The sequence below is a fragment of the Triticum urartu genome, chromosome 6 (genome assembly GCF_003073215.2).
Source record: "Triticum urartu cultivar G1812 chromosome 6, Tu2.1, whole genome shotgun sequence".
In the NCBI taxonomy this organism is placed as follows: domain Eukaryota; kingdom Viridiplantae; phylum Streptophyta; class Magnoliopsida; order Poales; family Poaceae; genus Triticum; species Triticum urartu.
The window spans coordinates 188,958,286-188,972,541 of record NC_053027.1 but is presented as its reverse complement, the minus strand read 5'-3'; positions in this window follow the sequence as shown (position 1 = coordinate 188,972,541).

The window sequence follows — 14,256 nt, the reverse complement described above, 5'->3', positions numbered from 1 at the left end:
GAGTGTCTCGGATTTATTTTAACAAGTGGTATCATGAGCAAGGTTACGAAAAGGTTGTGGTTTTGTTGATCTATAGAAAGGAGTGGAAAAATTCGTTGGATCGAGTTGGTCGCGTGCTGCGATGGAAACAATTCCATGGTGGGGCGAAGATATCTGCTCGAGATAGCAATCGGAAGCAGCAACCAGAAGGCAGCAGTAATCGCGCGGCGAACGGCAGCGGCGCGTGCACGTGCAGCAGGCAACCTAGCGTACAACGGCGGCGGGATCCGGTTCGGATCGTGGTGCGTTTCGGCGAGATCGAATTCCAACCGATGCAGCGGCAGCAGCTTGGTGTGGCGTATCGAGCAGCGTGGCAGGCCGTTTGGAAGCTAGGAAGGGCGCTGGGCCAGGTCAGGTGAGGCCCGTGTTGGGCTGGCCAGCGTGCACAACGCGCAGGAGCCGTGCAGGTTGCGCGAGGCTGGATTGATTTGGTGCGTACTAAGTCATGGCTGCTACAGGAGGTTGCAATGTGAAGGCATGAGATTTGTTTATAAAAAGGAGAGAATCTGCAACGTAGGGTATATACTGTGTCATGGACAGCAATGATATAGAAAGAGGAGCGATGGGACTCGTGGACGCATCCATGGTGCAGCCACGGAAGATACCATGGTAATAACTCTTTTTTGGGGTTGCATTGCTAACTGCATAGGTGTTTGTACCAGGAGGTTTGCAGGTTGCCGTCACATGCAAACGAACGTGCTTGGTGTCCAGGAGTGGTTGGAAGATAAAATAGCTTGTCTTGGCTGCTAGGGGTACACGGACAAGTGCTAGCAATGGATAAGGAAAATAATTTTGCAAGGAATCAGGTTTGCACGGATGGTTTTTCTGTCAAGATTGCTAACAAGGTTCAAAGAGTATGTGGCGAGGATGGCGACGTGCGTATAAGGCTTGAAGGAGTCTGAAGCGCGCCGTGACAGGATTATACAAACACAGGGCGTCAAGGCAATGCACAGATGTGCGAGGCGGACACGACGTAGGGTGGAGCATGGTTGCAGTCCGATAATTTCGGCTGGGTTGGACTGGATTGTCCGATGGACTGACATGGATGTTGGTCAAAGTAGAAGATGGTGGTGATTTCAGCGACGACGACATATGAGCGTGATGCTGATGGTGGCCGACTTCTGGGGCGTGGAAACATGTGGTACAGGTCTGAGGGCTTGTGCGGCTTCGACAAGACTATGACGCGGGGTTGATTCAAGGCTGTGTACACATGAGAGCTTGAAGTCGATAGGGCGCGGGGTAGCACGGCCAGCTACATGGAGTCATGTTGAAGGTGGAGCTGGAGTCTGACGGTTGACTACACTCTGAGTTGATGGAGGGGCTACGACGTAAGTTAACGGAGAGTCGAAGCCTATTTCAGCGGGATAGCGAGAGACACGTGGTTTCAGACTGGGTACGAGTGGTCTGATGGAGACATGATACTCGGCATCGGTCGGTGATGATCGGTGGTTCTCTGCAGTGGGGGTTGAGATAGTGGGGACTAGCTACCCGGGAGACTCGACCAGGACAGCAGAGGCTCGACGCGGTGATAGCGGCGAGGCGTGCGGTAAGCACGGGACACAGCGACAGGCCAAGGCACTGGTGGTCAGACAAATTGTGCAGGGGTGCTGAAGCAGTGTTGACGAGTACCGGATTCAAGTTGGTGACTGGGTCTATCGGTGCCGGAAGATGGACAGGAGTTGACCATGGAGAATCTGAGAAAGTGGCGGAGAGTCTGAAATTGTCAAAAGCTGAGAGAGTACATGGCCGTATATTCTGTGGTGTTCGGTGCACATGGCAAAGTGCGGATGACAAGTACAGAAGGAGGCGGAGTGCTATAGCTGTGGGACATGCCAGAGACTATCCACGAAAAAAAAGATGAGACAACTGCGGATTTGACTCAGGGTGACACAGGGTGACGGTGAAATTCCTTTAAGTTTCAGACATACAGTTAAGGAGAGGGATGACGTTGAGTTCGGGTAACTCTTATATGTGGCATCCAATATGTGAGTAGTTCACTTTCACACAAACAGTTATCGGTGTGTGATGGCGTTGAACGGAAACTCCGGAAGTTGGGAGCACAAAGTAGAGTAATGAGGAACTTAACTTTGCTCAAGTGTTGACTGTGAAGAAGACGAGAAGGGACTACAGTTGCAAGTGGAGTCATATGGAGTCCGGGAGTAGCAACAGAGCTCATGGCGTATCTCAAGTCCAGTGTACATGGAGGTTCGACACATGGATGAATTCAAGGTGGTGAAGAATATTCGCCAAGGTGGAGTTTGTTAGAGTTGTGTCGAATATTATTGTACAAGGTAGGTTACAGTTGAACTTGGTTTTGGACTGTGTGTAGACAGGGTAGGAGTTGTGTCCTAATAGGACACTTGTATCCTAAGCCTCTCATATATATATCGGGGGTAGACACACGATGTAACCTATGCCAACATAATAGCACAGGCATGCAAGGGGGAGCGGGCGCCGGCGTGTGCCGGCGCCCGGGTGGCCGGTGTGCGGTATTGTGACGGTGTCACGGGGAGGAGCGCCCGTAGTCAGGCCCCGGGGATGTAGCCATGATGGTGAACCTCGTTAACAAATCTCGGTGTCGTGCTTGTGTGGTTGCTTGGTCCTCGATAGATCGACGGAGCGCCTCAGATTTATTTTAACACCGGACCTATATTTTGCTATAGAATATACTTGCGGGGCAGAGAGTATTCTGTAAGAGCATCTACAGCCGTGATGAGCTAATTCGGCCCCTTAAACACCAACGAACATGTCTGGGCGCATCGGCCGACACTGATCGAGTATGGCTCTATTTCCCTCTTCACATCCGTGTATCTCATATCCGGCACACTATATCTATATTATACATGTAACGTGGGATACTCTACATGATCAAACAACGGGCAAAAAAATCCGCTGTAAACGGACAACAAAATCGGCTGCAAATGGACATAAATGAACTTGATATAATCCAAAAGATTATCTGAGTTCATCCTTGGACAAGTTCTTAAACATCAACAACTAAAAACGATATAAACATAGGAGAGGAGTGGGATCACCACTTTCGGGTCTTTGCCCTTCCGGTCGCCGGTGCAGCTGTAGGCGTCCGCGGCTGGTGGAGGATCTTGGTCGTTGTCGGAGGAGGTGGAGCTGTTGCCGTCGCCGTCGTCGGAGTCGGAGTCAGACATGACAATCAGCCCCTTCATCTGGCGGACGGCCTTGTCCTGCTACCGCTTCAACTTGGCGAGCCGAGTCGCCTCCGTCGCTGCCTCATTCGTCTCCCGCTTCAACTGCTCTATGGCTAGCCAGAGTGCCCTTGCGTTATTCCACCGAAGGCGGCGAGCATGCGTCTTCGCCGTTGTGAGCAACCGGCGGTAGACCGATGCAAGTAGCTGCTCATCCTCGTCGGGCTCCGCTGGCACCCGCGGCAATGGCGCACGGACCACTTCTTCCCCCTCCCTGTCTGAGGTGCCGTCTCCAGTTCTCCTGTGCCCGATTCATGGATCCGCCACCCCTTGTGGTTGCATCTCCCAACAGGTTTGGGGGCTCGCATGTCGCGCAAACTACAATCATTGATGAGAAGGTTATATGTCATAGACCGGAAGCAGCGCGATGCCTTCTTCTCATTTAGTAATTCTCCTTTGGCTAACTAGTTATGTGGGAGCAGGCTGTTAGAGAGGTGGATGGCAACATTGGTGGTTGACATCGAGGTGCATACCCTCTAGTTAAAAGTTTGCGAATTATTCTTCCAACTGGATCAAGCAGTGCCAACCTCCGCATGTGGTTTCCTTATAGAAGGTGTTGACTCAAAGTTCTACCTCAGGGGGTGACAACCCTATGTTTTCTCTCTGGAGGTGTCGTGGGTTTGTCACGGCAGATGTCCTCGTGAAAGGACTTAGTCGTGGAGCCATCGCTACGGGTTAACTTAAAGGGGTTAAACCGGACAAGGGACACGAGGGTTTTTATACTAGTTCGGCCCCTTCGATGAAGGTAAAGCCTACGTCTAGTTGTGTTGGTATTGTTAGGGTTTCGATGACCAGGGAGCGAATCCGCTTTGCCGGGCTCTCGAGTTGTTGTGTGTTGTCTCGTCCCTAAACCGCTGCCGGGTCGTCCCTTTATATACATAGGTTGACGCCCGCCGGTTTACAGAGTCCCGAGGCCGGATCATAAACGTATCCGGCTCGGTCTCTATTCCTTCTAACTTACAATACAAGTTACATGAAAGAGTCGGTTTACATCTACAGGCCTTAACCCGCCTTTGGGCCTTAGGCCTTCGTAAAGCGCCATCATCCTTACGTCTTCATGGACTTCTAATCTTCATAAAGTTAATCCGACTACTTCTGGCCGGTTTACGCCTAGTAGTAATATCCCCAACATTAGGCCCCAGATTGGTTTGAACTTGTTCATGTCAATCTTCAACACTTAGAAAAATTCCTCCTTTGCATCTTCACCTTGATCTTGTAAACCGCCGTGACGTCATACTCCAGGATCATGATAAACCGCCATGACATCACTTTGTTACTTAAAAAATGATATATCTCACCTTTAGTTAATGAGCCTCCGACAATCGAGGCGACCGCTCCTGTTAGGTATCCAATATTCCGGCTCCTTGATTCTCGCGCCTGTCACCTTCCCCCTTTACCTTATAAATAGGGCCAAGGGTCATTTCCTTTTCCCCCTCCGTCTCTTCGCTTCTTCTTCCTCCTCGCGACGCCCCTGCACCCGAGCGCCGCCGCCATCGCCGATCTCCGCCTCTGCATCTCCTTTGGCCGCTGCATCAACCTGATCACACCAAAGAGTCGCGGCATATCTCCGCTGCTTCAACAGCCGCTATAAGTCTTCCCCTTTCCTCCTCTGTAGATCTATCTAGGGTTTCAGTGTTCATCAAAGTTCATCGAAGCTCCGGCACTGTTCTTCCTTGTTCCTCTTTAGTCCATAGATGAAAGACCTTAAGCTTGATGTATTCCGTGTGGTAGCTATAGCATTCCTTGTCTTTGCTATCAAAACAAACCCTAATGCGCATAAAAAACTGATCTGGACCTTTTGCGAATCACTTTGGGACCAACCTTTTTAGGTCTAAATCTTTTTGCTTTCCTGGCCTGTGGTAGATCCGAAACGCTAATGTGATCTTTGCGAAATCTGTTTTCCTCACTTAGCCAGTTTTAGATCTGTACCCTTCACACCAATATGGGCGGTTTAACTTTTTGAAGTATGATAATCCGGCAGGTACCATTAGTCCCCTGTTAAAACCGCCAATTTTATACTCCGGTTTAACAATATGTATATATCTCTACCTGTGTTCATTCCTTATCATTCATAAATACCCTGTTGTCGGTTTACCAATTTGCACATACTTGGATTCCTTTTCCTTATCGTACCTTATGCATCACCATTAATGAATTGTAAACCGGCATTATTTTTCTTCTCAGCCTTTCACTTGCAATGGTGAAACAGTTTTATTCCTACAACTAGGCTTCCTCCCGGGTTACAGAGGAGCAACTGAATGGAATGGTCAAGATCGGCACTTTACCAAAGAAAAATGAGATCTGGTGGCGAGTTCCTGGGACGAAAAATCCTCCCACCCCTAAGCAAGGTGAGGTAGTGGTGTTTGTTGATCACATAGGCCATGGTTTCAAACCACCCGGATCAAAAAAATTCCGGGATGTGCTTGCCAGCTTTCAACTCCACCCTCAAGATATTGGACCCAATTCGGTATCCAATATATGCAACTTTCAAGTTTTCTGTGAAGCGTACTTACAAGAAGAGCCAACTGTTGAGCTGTTCCACGATTTCTTCCATCTGAACCGGCGCACTGAATTTGTAGACGGACCCAATACTAAACTTGGTGGTGTCTCCATTCAGAAAAGAAAAGAGGTTGAATTTCCTCATGCCAAGCTGCACAGTCACCCCAAAGAGTGGAATCAAACTTGGTTCTACTATAAAGACACCTCCCCTGAAGATGAGAATCCTCTGCCGGGTTACCGTGCCCATCGGCTTGCCAATACTCATCCACTTCCACAACGACTAAGTGCCCAGGAACGGGCCCCGTACGCACCTCAACTCGCCAAGCTCTGAGCCTTCTTGGCCAACGGTTTAACTGGTGTAGACTTCGTCCGTTGCTGGATATCCTGGAGCATCTTGTCGTTAAGTCGCCGCTCCGGCTTAATGTGCGAGTACACTGGTGAAGTAGAAGACTCCCAACGTCATACCAATGTTCAGCTAACAGATGAAGAAGTTACTGAAGCTGTCAAGAAAATATTGAACGAATCGGAAGCTGTCTGTCGCCAAACCAGACTAGACCCTTTTTACACGCAAAACAAACCGCCTGCCGTAAGTATTGTTCTTCCACTTTACACTTGATATCTTTAGACTATACAATCTTTGAATACCCTTCTGCTTACTTTTAAACAGGGTGATGATCCGTTCTGGAAGAAGAAACCTCAAGAGAAAGCGGCAAAACCTCCCCGCCCTAAAACCAAAGCCGGCAAGAAAACCACAAAGCGGAAGGCACCTGAACGCATTAGTATGGAACTGGATGACAACCTGGATGAACCGGAAGTTGAGGTAGAACTTGATTCACTTGGTTCCCTTTTCATGCATCTCATTGACAATGATACTTATCAGGAGGACGTGGAGGGCAGCCAAGCTGACGATGTAGAGGTAATTGTCCTTTCCTCCGGTTCAGACTCTCTGCCAACACAAAAAATCCGTCAAGCGGTCCGGAAAGTAAGCTTTTCACATCCTCTTTCTCACTTGGATCCAACATTTATTTTGAAGAAGCAGCAGCACGAGGCTCGCCGCACAACCCGGCACAGCGGCCAAAAGGTTACTTCGACCGGTTTACCGGACACCCCGGTTCGGAAACGCCGATCTGAGGTCTCACCCGCTTATGACACTTCTTATCCCAAGGCAGGCTATTTCCGACAACCTCTTAATCCGTCCGATTCGAATTATCAGGTGACACCTCCTTCATCCTCTGGCGAGTCAACAACGACCCAACTCCCTCCTCTCAAAACCGTAGCTGGGTAAGTACTTCACCCCTTTCTTTTGATGTTTCATACCTTATATGCTGTCCTAACCTTTGCATCTTGTTCTGTTTAGAGCCAAAGCTAGACCCAGTAAAAAGGCTCGGGTGAATAATCCGCCCGAAGACCAGGTGGTTATTGAAACGGAGCAAACTGCTGAACCGGAGGGTCCAAATCCCGAAGCTACCTTTGGTGAACCACCCCCTCAAGATCAGAATATTGATGAACAAGCAGAAGTTGATATTGCTATGCCTGATGATGAACCGGCAAATCCAATCTGGACTGGTGACAGATCTTCTAGTCCGGTGAGAGCTACTGACACTCCATCAACTCCAGAAAAGGCTGATGGAGACAAAGAAGGCGAGGTTATCATTACTGGTACTGGTCACACCTCTCCTGGCCATCCTGTAATTTTGGCCAAACATAGTGCCAAGGAAGAGCGTGCTGCCATGGAAAAAGGCAAATGGAGCACCGAGTTGTCAAGCTACGCCCATCTCAGCGCTCAAGAACTCCACTTCGGTTTTCTAAATTGTCTGCACTCAAACCGTGATTATGAAGCCGGTTTGGTGAACCTGATGAAGGAGCGCTATGAGGTATTTTCATCACTTTTCCTTTCTTAAATCCAAAGTACAAGTACCAACCCAAGTAGCCCCCAAGGGCCGGTTTATGATGGCAATCATAAACCGGGACTTTATAATACCTTAACTCTTGCAAACTTGTCCTCCATATACCAACTGATCTTTTGAAGTAAACCAGACGTGATCATTGTATTCCTGTAGTTTTCGCCTGTGTAGTCCCCAAGGGCTGGTTTATCTTTCCAAGGTGAACCGGGTCTTTAATCCATGCATCCATTTGAAAAGATGTACATTAGCCCCCGAGTGTCAAGGATAATGCTTGCATTGTACTTGAGACTTGCAAATAAAATTTTGATGATAGAGCAAATAGGCATTAGCCCCCAAGTACAAAGTGCATAACTTGTTATACGCTTGGTACTTCAAATATACATATCTCATTGCTGATATATCTTGCCTTTGCAGGCCGAGCTGAATAAAAGGGATGCTCAAACCGCTGACCTTCAGGAGAACGTCAAATCGCAGCAAGCAGAGGCTTCCAAGGCCAAGGAGGAGTTGACAAATGCCTTAGCAGCCATGGAAAGGCTGAAAGAGACCTTTAACAAAGAGCGTGCAGACTGGGAGATGGAAAAGGCCGGTTTAACAAAGAAGGCCGAGGACGCAGAGGCAGCCCTGAAGCCGGTGGTTGAAGAACTGACCGGCTTAAAGCGGCAGATTAATGCCATGACTTCTGCTGTGTTTGGTAAGTACTCTCTCATGAAGTTTTTGTAATTCGTAATATCTTATCAATGACTGGTTTACTGATGTTTAACCATGACAGGGACCCGCATTACTCATCTGGGCTCCGACACGTGGATGAAACTTAAAGCGGCCTACACTTTAATAGAACAGCTGTTTTCTGGATCCCAGCAAGCCATTTGCACTGCAGCTTATAACAAGCCCCCGCCATCGCTGATAAAAGAAACTATCGAAAAGCTGGCCATGCTGCCTGCCCGGATTGACGAACTGAAGAGATCAGCCGCAAGGTCAGGTGCACTGACCGCGCTAATTCGGGCCAAGGCGTGGATTCCAGATCTTGAACCGGCAGATATCATCAAAGGCTATCCTGGTGTGAAAGAAGACGGTTCAGACTTCAATAATGATGATCTCCGAAGGCTGACAAAGGAGATGCGACCTATAGCAAGCAAACTGGCGGAGGACATAGATCTGTCACATTTTCAACCGGTTTATGATGCTGAAGGGAAAAGACAACCCGCACTGATTCATAATGTAGAAGAGCTTGTTCCGCCAATCCGTAAGCATACTTACGCTCCTGATATTGACCCTTCCAACCTTATTCATGAAGAAGCCGTTTTTCAAGCCTTAACTGGAATCGACTGGTCAACGACCGGGGAGGGATGAGGAGAATACACCCACTCAAGATGACCCTCAATCGTCAAGCCGTCCAGATGAGGAATCCTAAACCGGTGGCCAGTTTATCAGTTGTAGTCGGCCAGTCCTTTTAAGACAATTATTCAATTTTGGCTGCTTAACGCGTCTTGTAATAGGATAGCGTGAACACCTTATCTATCATGCCATCGAGCATGTTTGTTTTTGCTTGTTACTGAGAACTTGCCATGCCTTTGAGAGCTATCATATGCATAGTCCATTATGGCTTTTGTTCCTGCATATAAAAACTTGAAAATGTCCTGGTGGTTTACCACTGGACGGGTTATAATGCCCAAAAAATATATACATAACTTGGATGGATAACCAAGATTGTAACAACCAGATATAAAAAATAGATGATACATGGGATATACCTTGTTGGCTGACCAACTGTTTGTATAGTAAGGGTAAAAAACACCAATTTGGAGTGTTGATGACTCCTTGCCCTCTTGCCGGTTCATAGAAGTACCATACCGGGCTATAATAGCCACCGATTTGTTCGTATAATGCTGGTGACATCTAGTCAAAACCAGACCGGAGCAACATACTGCCGGTTTAGAACTGATCATGTACTGACAACTGAGCCTTGAAAGCCACGCCGGGTTGTAATAAACATCGGTTTATCAGAAAATATTCATAAATCCCTTATCAAAAGATTTTAAATCAACAAATACAAAAGAAATATGCAAGGCTTTTCATGGTCTGCCAGGCCCTAAATCGAGGCTTTTCATGGGCTGCCAGGCCGCTGAGTTAAACCATTTTGCAAAGCCTTTTAAGATGGACCTCAATCTTTAACCAATCACCGTTTGAACTTGGACAAGTTCAGGGTCTATGAGATTGACTTGTCAAACGTTCGATGGGTCATACCAGGTTTACCTAGACGGAGTGGCTTACTCAAAGAGGCAGGATAACCCGGGGTTTTAGGTGAATACACCTGGCTTCCAAGCCTGGCTTGATAGCCTATTACAAAGGTGCAAGCTCGTTGTTCTTTGAGAAGCAAGGAGCCCCCAAGTAATATTTGAGCTATGCTCAGTGGTTACCTATGTTTGAGCTGCGCTTTATGCAACAGACTCTCTTTGGTTCCACATAATTTCCTTTTGGCTTTAAGCCTATCAAAAGGTGTAGCTATGGTGTAAAATACAACCAAGCCCCCTAGTGATTTCCCTTTTTGGTCTTAAGCCGATCAAGAGGTGTAGCTATGGTTTGGATATGACCAAGCCCCCTAGTGATTTCCTTCATATCTGTGTGGCTTTATAAGCCGGGTTAATAGATCTCCGCTTTGTAAGTAGAAGCCCCCATGGAACCACACATGATGTAAAAAAGAACAGAGACCCCGCTTTAGCTGAGGCTCCGGTTTATTATATAATATATACATTGTCATAAGTATGTACATAAGAAGAGCCTGTGGCTCAAGTATAGTAAGGCCGAAGAAGAGCTATATTCCACGGCCGCTGGGTCTCCTCCTCTGATTTGCGTGAGTCTTTGTGCTCTCGAACATTGATGAGGTAGTATGACCCGTTGTGTAGATTTTTGCTGACCACAAAAGGTCCTTCCCAAGGTGGGGGATAACTTGTGCATATCAGTCTGATCCTGGATGAGCCGGAGCACCAGATCTCCTTCTTGAAAAGTTCTGGTCTTAACCCGGCGGCTGTGATAACGTCGGAGATCTTGCTGATAAATCACCGAACGTGCTGCTGCTAAATCACGCTCCTCATCTAACATGTCCAGTGAGTCCCGACGTGCTTTCTCATTCTCAGCTTCAACGTAAGCCGCCACACGAGGTGAGTCATGATGGATGTCACTAGGGAGAACCACCTCTGCTCCGTAAACGATGAAGAAAGGCGTGTAACCCGTAGACTTGTTTGGTGTGGTGTTGATACTCCATAAAACGGAAGGTAACTCCTCCACCCAACAACCCGGCATCCGCTTTAAAGGAACCATAAGCCGGGGTTTGATACCTCTCAAAATTTCTTGATTTGCCCTCTCTGCTTGACCATTAGACTGGGGGTGAGCCACTGATGCTACATCAAGCCGGATGTGCTCGCGTTGACAAAATTCTTCTATATCTCCTTTGGACAGATTAGTACCATTGTCAGTGGTAATGCTATGTGGAAAACCAAACTGGAATATCACCTTTTTAATGAATTGAACCGCCGTGGTTGCATCACACTTACTGACTGGCTCTGCCTCTACCCACTTGGTAAACTTGTCAACCGCCACTAACAGGTGGGTCTTTTTGTCCTTGTATCTCTTAAAGGGTCCAACCATATCGAGCCCCCAAGTTGCAAACGGCCAAGTAATTGGAATCATTCTCAAGCCCTGAGCCGGAACATGAGCGCGGCGTGCAAATTTCTGACAACCATCACACCTTTTGACTAAATCCTCAGCATCAGCATGAGCTGTCAACCAATAGAAGTCGTGACGAAAAGCCTTAGCCACCAAGGATTTTGAACCGGCGTGGTGACCACAATCTCCTTCGTGGATTTCACGCAAAATCTCACAACCCTCTTGAGGAGACACACAATGCTGAATTGCTCCTGTGAAGCTGTAACGATGTAACTCCCCATTGATAACGGTCATTGACTTGGATCACCGGATTATCTGCCGGGCCAAGGTTTCATCCTCCGGTAACTCGCCACGGTTCATGTAAGCCAGGTACGGGACTGTCCAATTCGGTATAACATGCAAAGCCGCCACCACCTGGGCTTCCGGGTCAGGAATAGCCAACTCCTCCTCTGTGGGTATCTTGACCGACGGATTATGAAGTACATCAAGGAAGACATTAGGTGGCACCGGTTTACGCTGAGAGCCTAGACGACTTAAAGTGTCCGCCGCTTCATTCTTTCGCCGGCCTATATGGTCAACTTGATAGCCGTTGAAATGACCAGCCACTATGTCCACCTCTCGTCGATATGCAGCCATGAGTGGGTCCTTAGAATCCCAAGTGCCAGATACCTATTGAGACACCAGGTCCAAGTCACCGAAGCACTTAACCCGGCTTAAGTTCATCTCCTTAGCCATCCGAAGACCATGGAGTAAGGCCTCATACTCGTCTGCATTGTTAGTGCAAGGGAACATTAAGCGAAGAACATAACAAAACTTGTCACCTCGTGGGGAAGTTAATATGACTCCAGCCCCCGAGCCCTCCAATTGCCTGGACCCATTAAAGTGAATAGTCCAATAAGTATTGTCTGGCTTTTCCTCTGGTGCCTGCAACTCTGTCCAATCATTGATGAAGTCCATGAGTGCTTGAGATTTTATCGTGGTACGAGGTGTATACTTGGGCCCGTGAGGTCCAAGCTCAATAGCCCACTTGGCAATCCGGCCAGTCGCCTCTCTATTTTGGATGATATCTCCCAAAGGGGTTGAACTAACCACTGTGATAGGATGACCCTGAAAATAATGCTTGAGCTTCCGGCTTGCCATAAACACCCCATACACCAGCTTCTGCCAATGCGGATACCTCTGCTTTGATTCGATAAGCACCTCACTAATATAAAAAACCGGCCGTTGAACCAGATACTCCTTCCCAGCCTCCTTGCGCTCCACAACAATAGCCACACTAACAGCCCGGGCATTAGCAGCCACATATAGCAGTAAAGGATCTTTATCGACCGGAGCCGCAAGGACAGGCGGTTCAGCTAACTGCCTCTTCAAATCCTCAAACGCTTTGTCAGCCGCATCGCTCCAGACAAAGTCATCCGTTTTCTTTAGCATCTGATATAAAGGGATAGCCTTCTCCTCAAGACGACTGATAAACCGGCTCAAAGCTGCAATCCGGCCCGCCAGACGCTGAACGTCATTGATACATGCCGGTTTAGCCAGAGAAGTGATAGCTGTGATCTTCTCCGGGTTAGCCTCAATGCCCCTGTTAGACACCAGAAAACCCAGGAGCTTGCCTGCCGGAACACCAAAGACACATTTGTCCGAATTAAGCATCATCTTATAAACCCGGAGGTTGTCAAAAGTTTCTCTCAAGTCATCTATCAATGTTTCCTCCTTCCTGTACTTTACCACAATATCATCCACATATGCATGAACATTGCGCCCAATCTGTCTATGAAGACAATTCTGAACACAGCGCTGATAAGTCGCCTGGGCACTCTTGAGCCAAAAGGGCATGGAGACATAGCAGAAGGCTCCAAAGGGAGTTATAAAAGATGTCTTCTCCTGGTCCTTAACTGCCATTTTGATCTGATGATAACCAGAGTAAGCATCCAAAAAAACACAAACGGTCACAACCCGCCGTAGCGTCAATAATCTGATCAATATGAGGGAGGGCAAAGGGATCTGCTGGGCAAGCTTTGTTCAAATCTATGTAGTCCACACACATACGCCAAGTGCCGTTTTTTTGAAGAACCAGCACCGGATTAGCCAACCACTCCGGGTGAAAGACCTCCATGATAATCCCTGCGGCCAATAGCCGAGCTACCTCCTCACCAATAGCCTTACGCCTTTCTTCGTTGAAGCGGCGGAGAAATTGCCTGACCGGTTTAAACTTAGGATCAATATTAAGTGTGTGCTCAGCGAGTTCCCTCGGTACACCTGGCATGTTAGAAGGCTTCCATGCAAAGATGTCCCGGTTCTCACAGATGAACTCGATGAGCGCGCTTTCCTATTTGGGATCCAGGTTAGCGTTGATGCTGAACTGCTTGGATGAATCGCCAGGAACAAAGTCAACCATCTTAGTGTCTGTAGCCGATTTAAACTTCAACGCCGGATCATGCTCTGTAGTTGGTTTTTTCAAAGAAGTCATGTCGGCCGGATCAACCTTGTCTTTATAAAACTTCAGCTCCTCTGTGGCACAAACCGACTCAGCATAAGCCGCATCACCCTCTTCACATTCCAAAGCAATCTTCCTGCTCCCATGTACTGTGATGGTCCCTTTATGACCCGACATCTTAAGCTGTAGATAAACATAACACGGCCTCACCATGAACTTGGCATAAGTCGGTTGTCCAAACAGGGTGTGATACGGACTCTTGATTTTCACCACCTCAAAAGTCAACGTTTCTGACCTTGAGTCATGATCATCTCCAAAAGCCACCTCTAGGGCTATCTTTCCCATTGGATACGCAGACTTACCAGGCACCACACTGTGAAAAACGGTGTTCGACGGTTTAAGATTCTTATCTGTCAATCCCATACGGCGGAAGGTATCATAGTAAAGGATGTTGATACTACTTCCACCATCCATGAGCACCTTGGTGAACTTA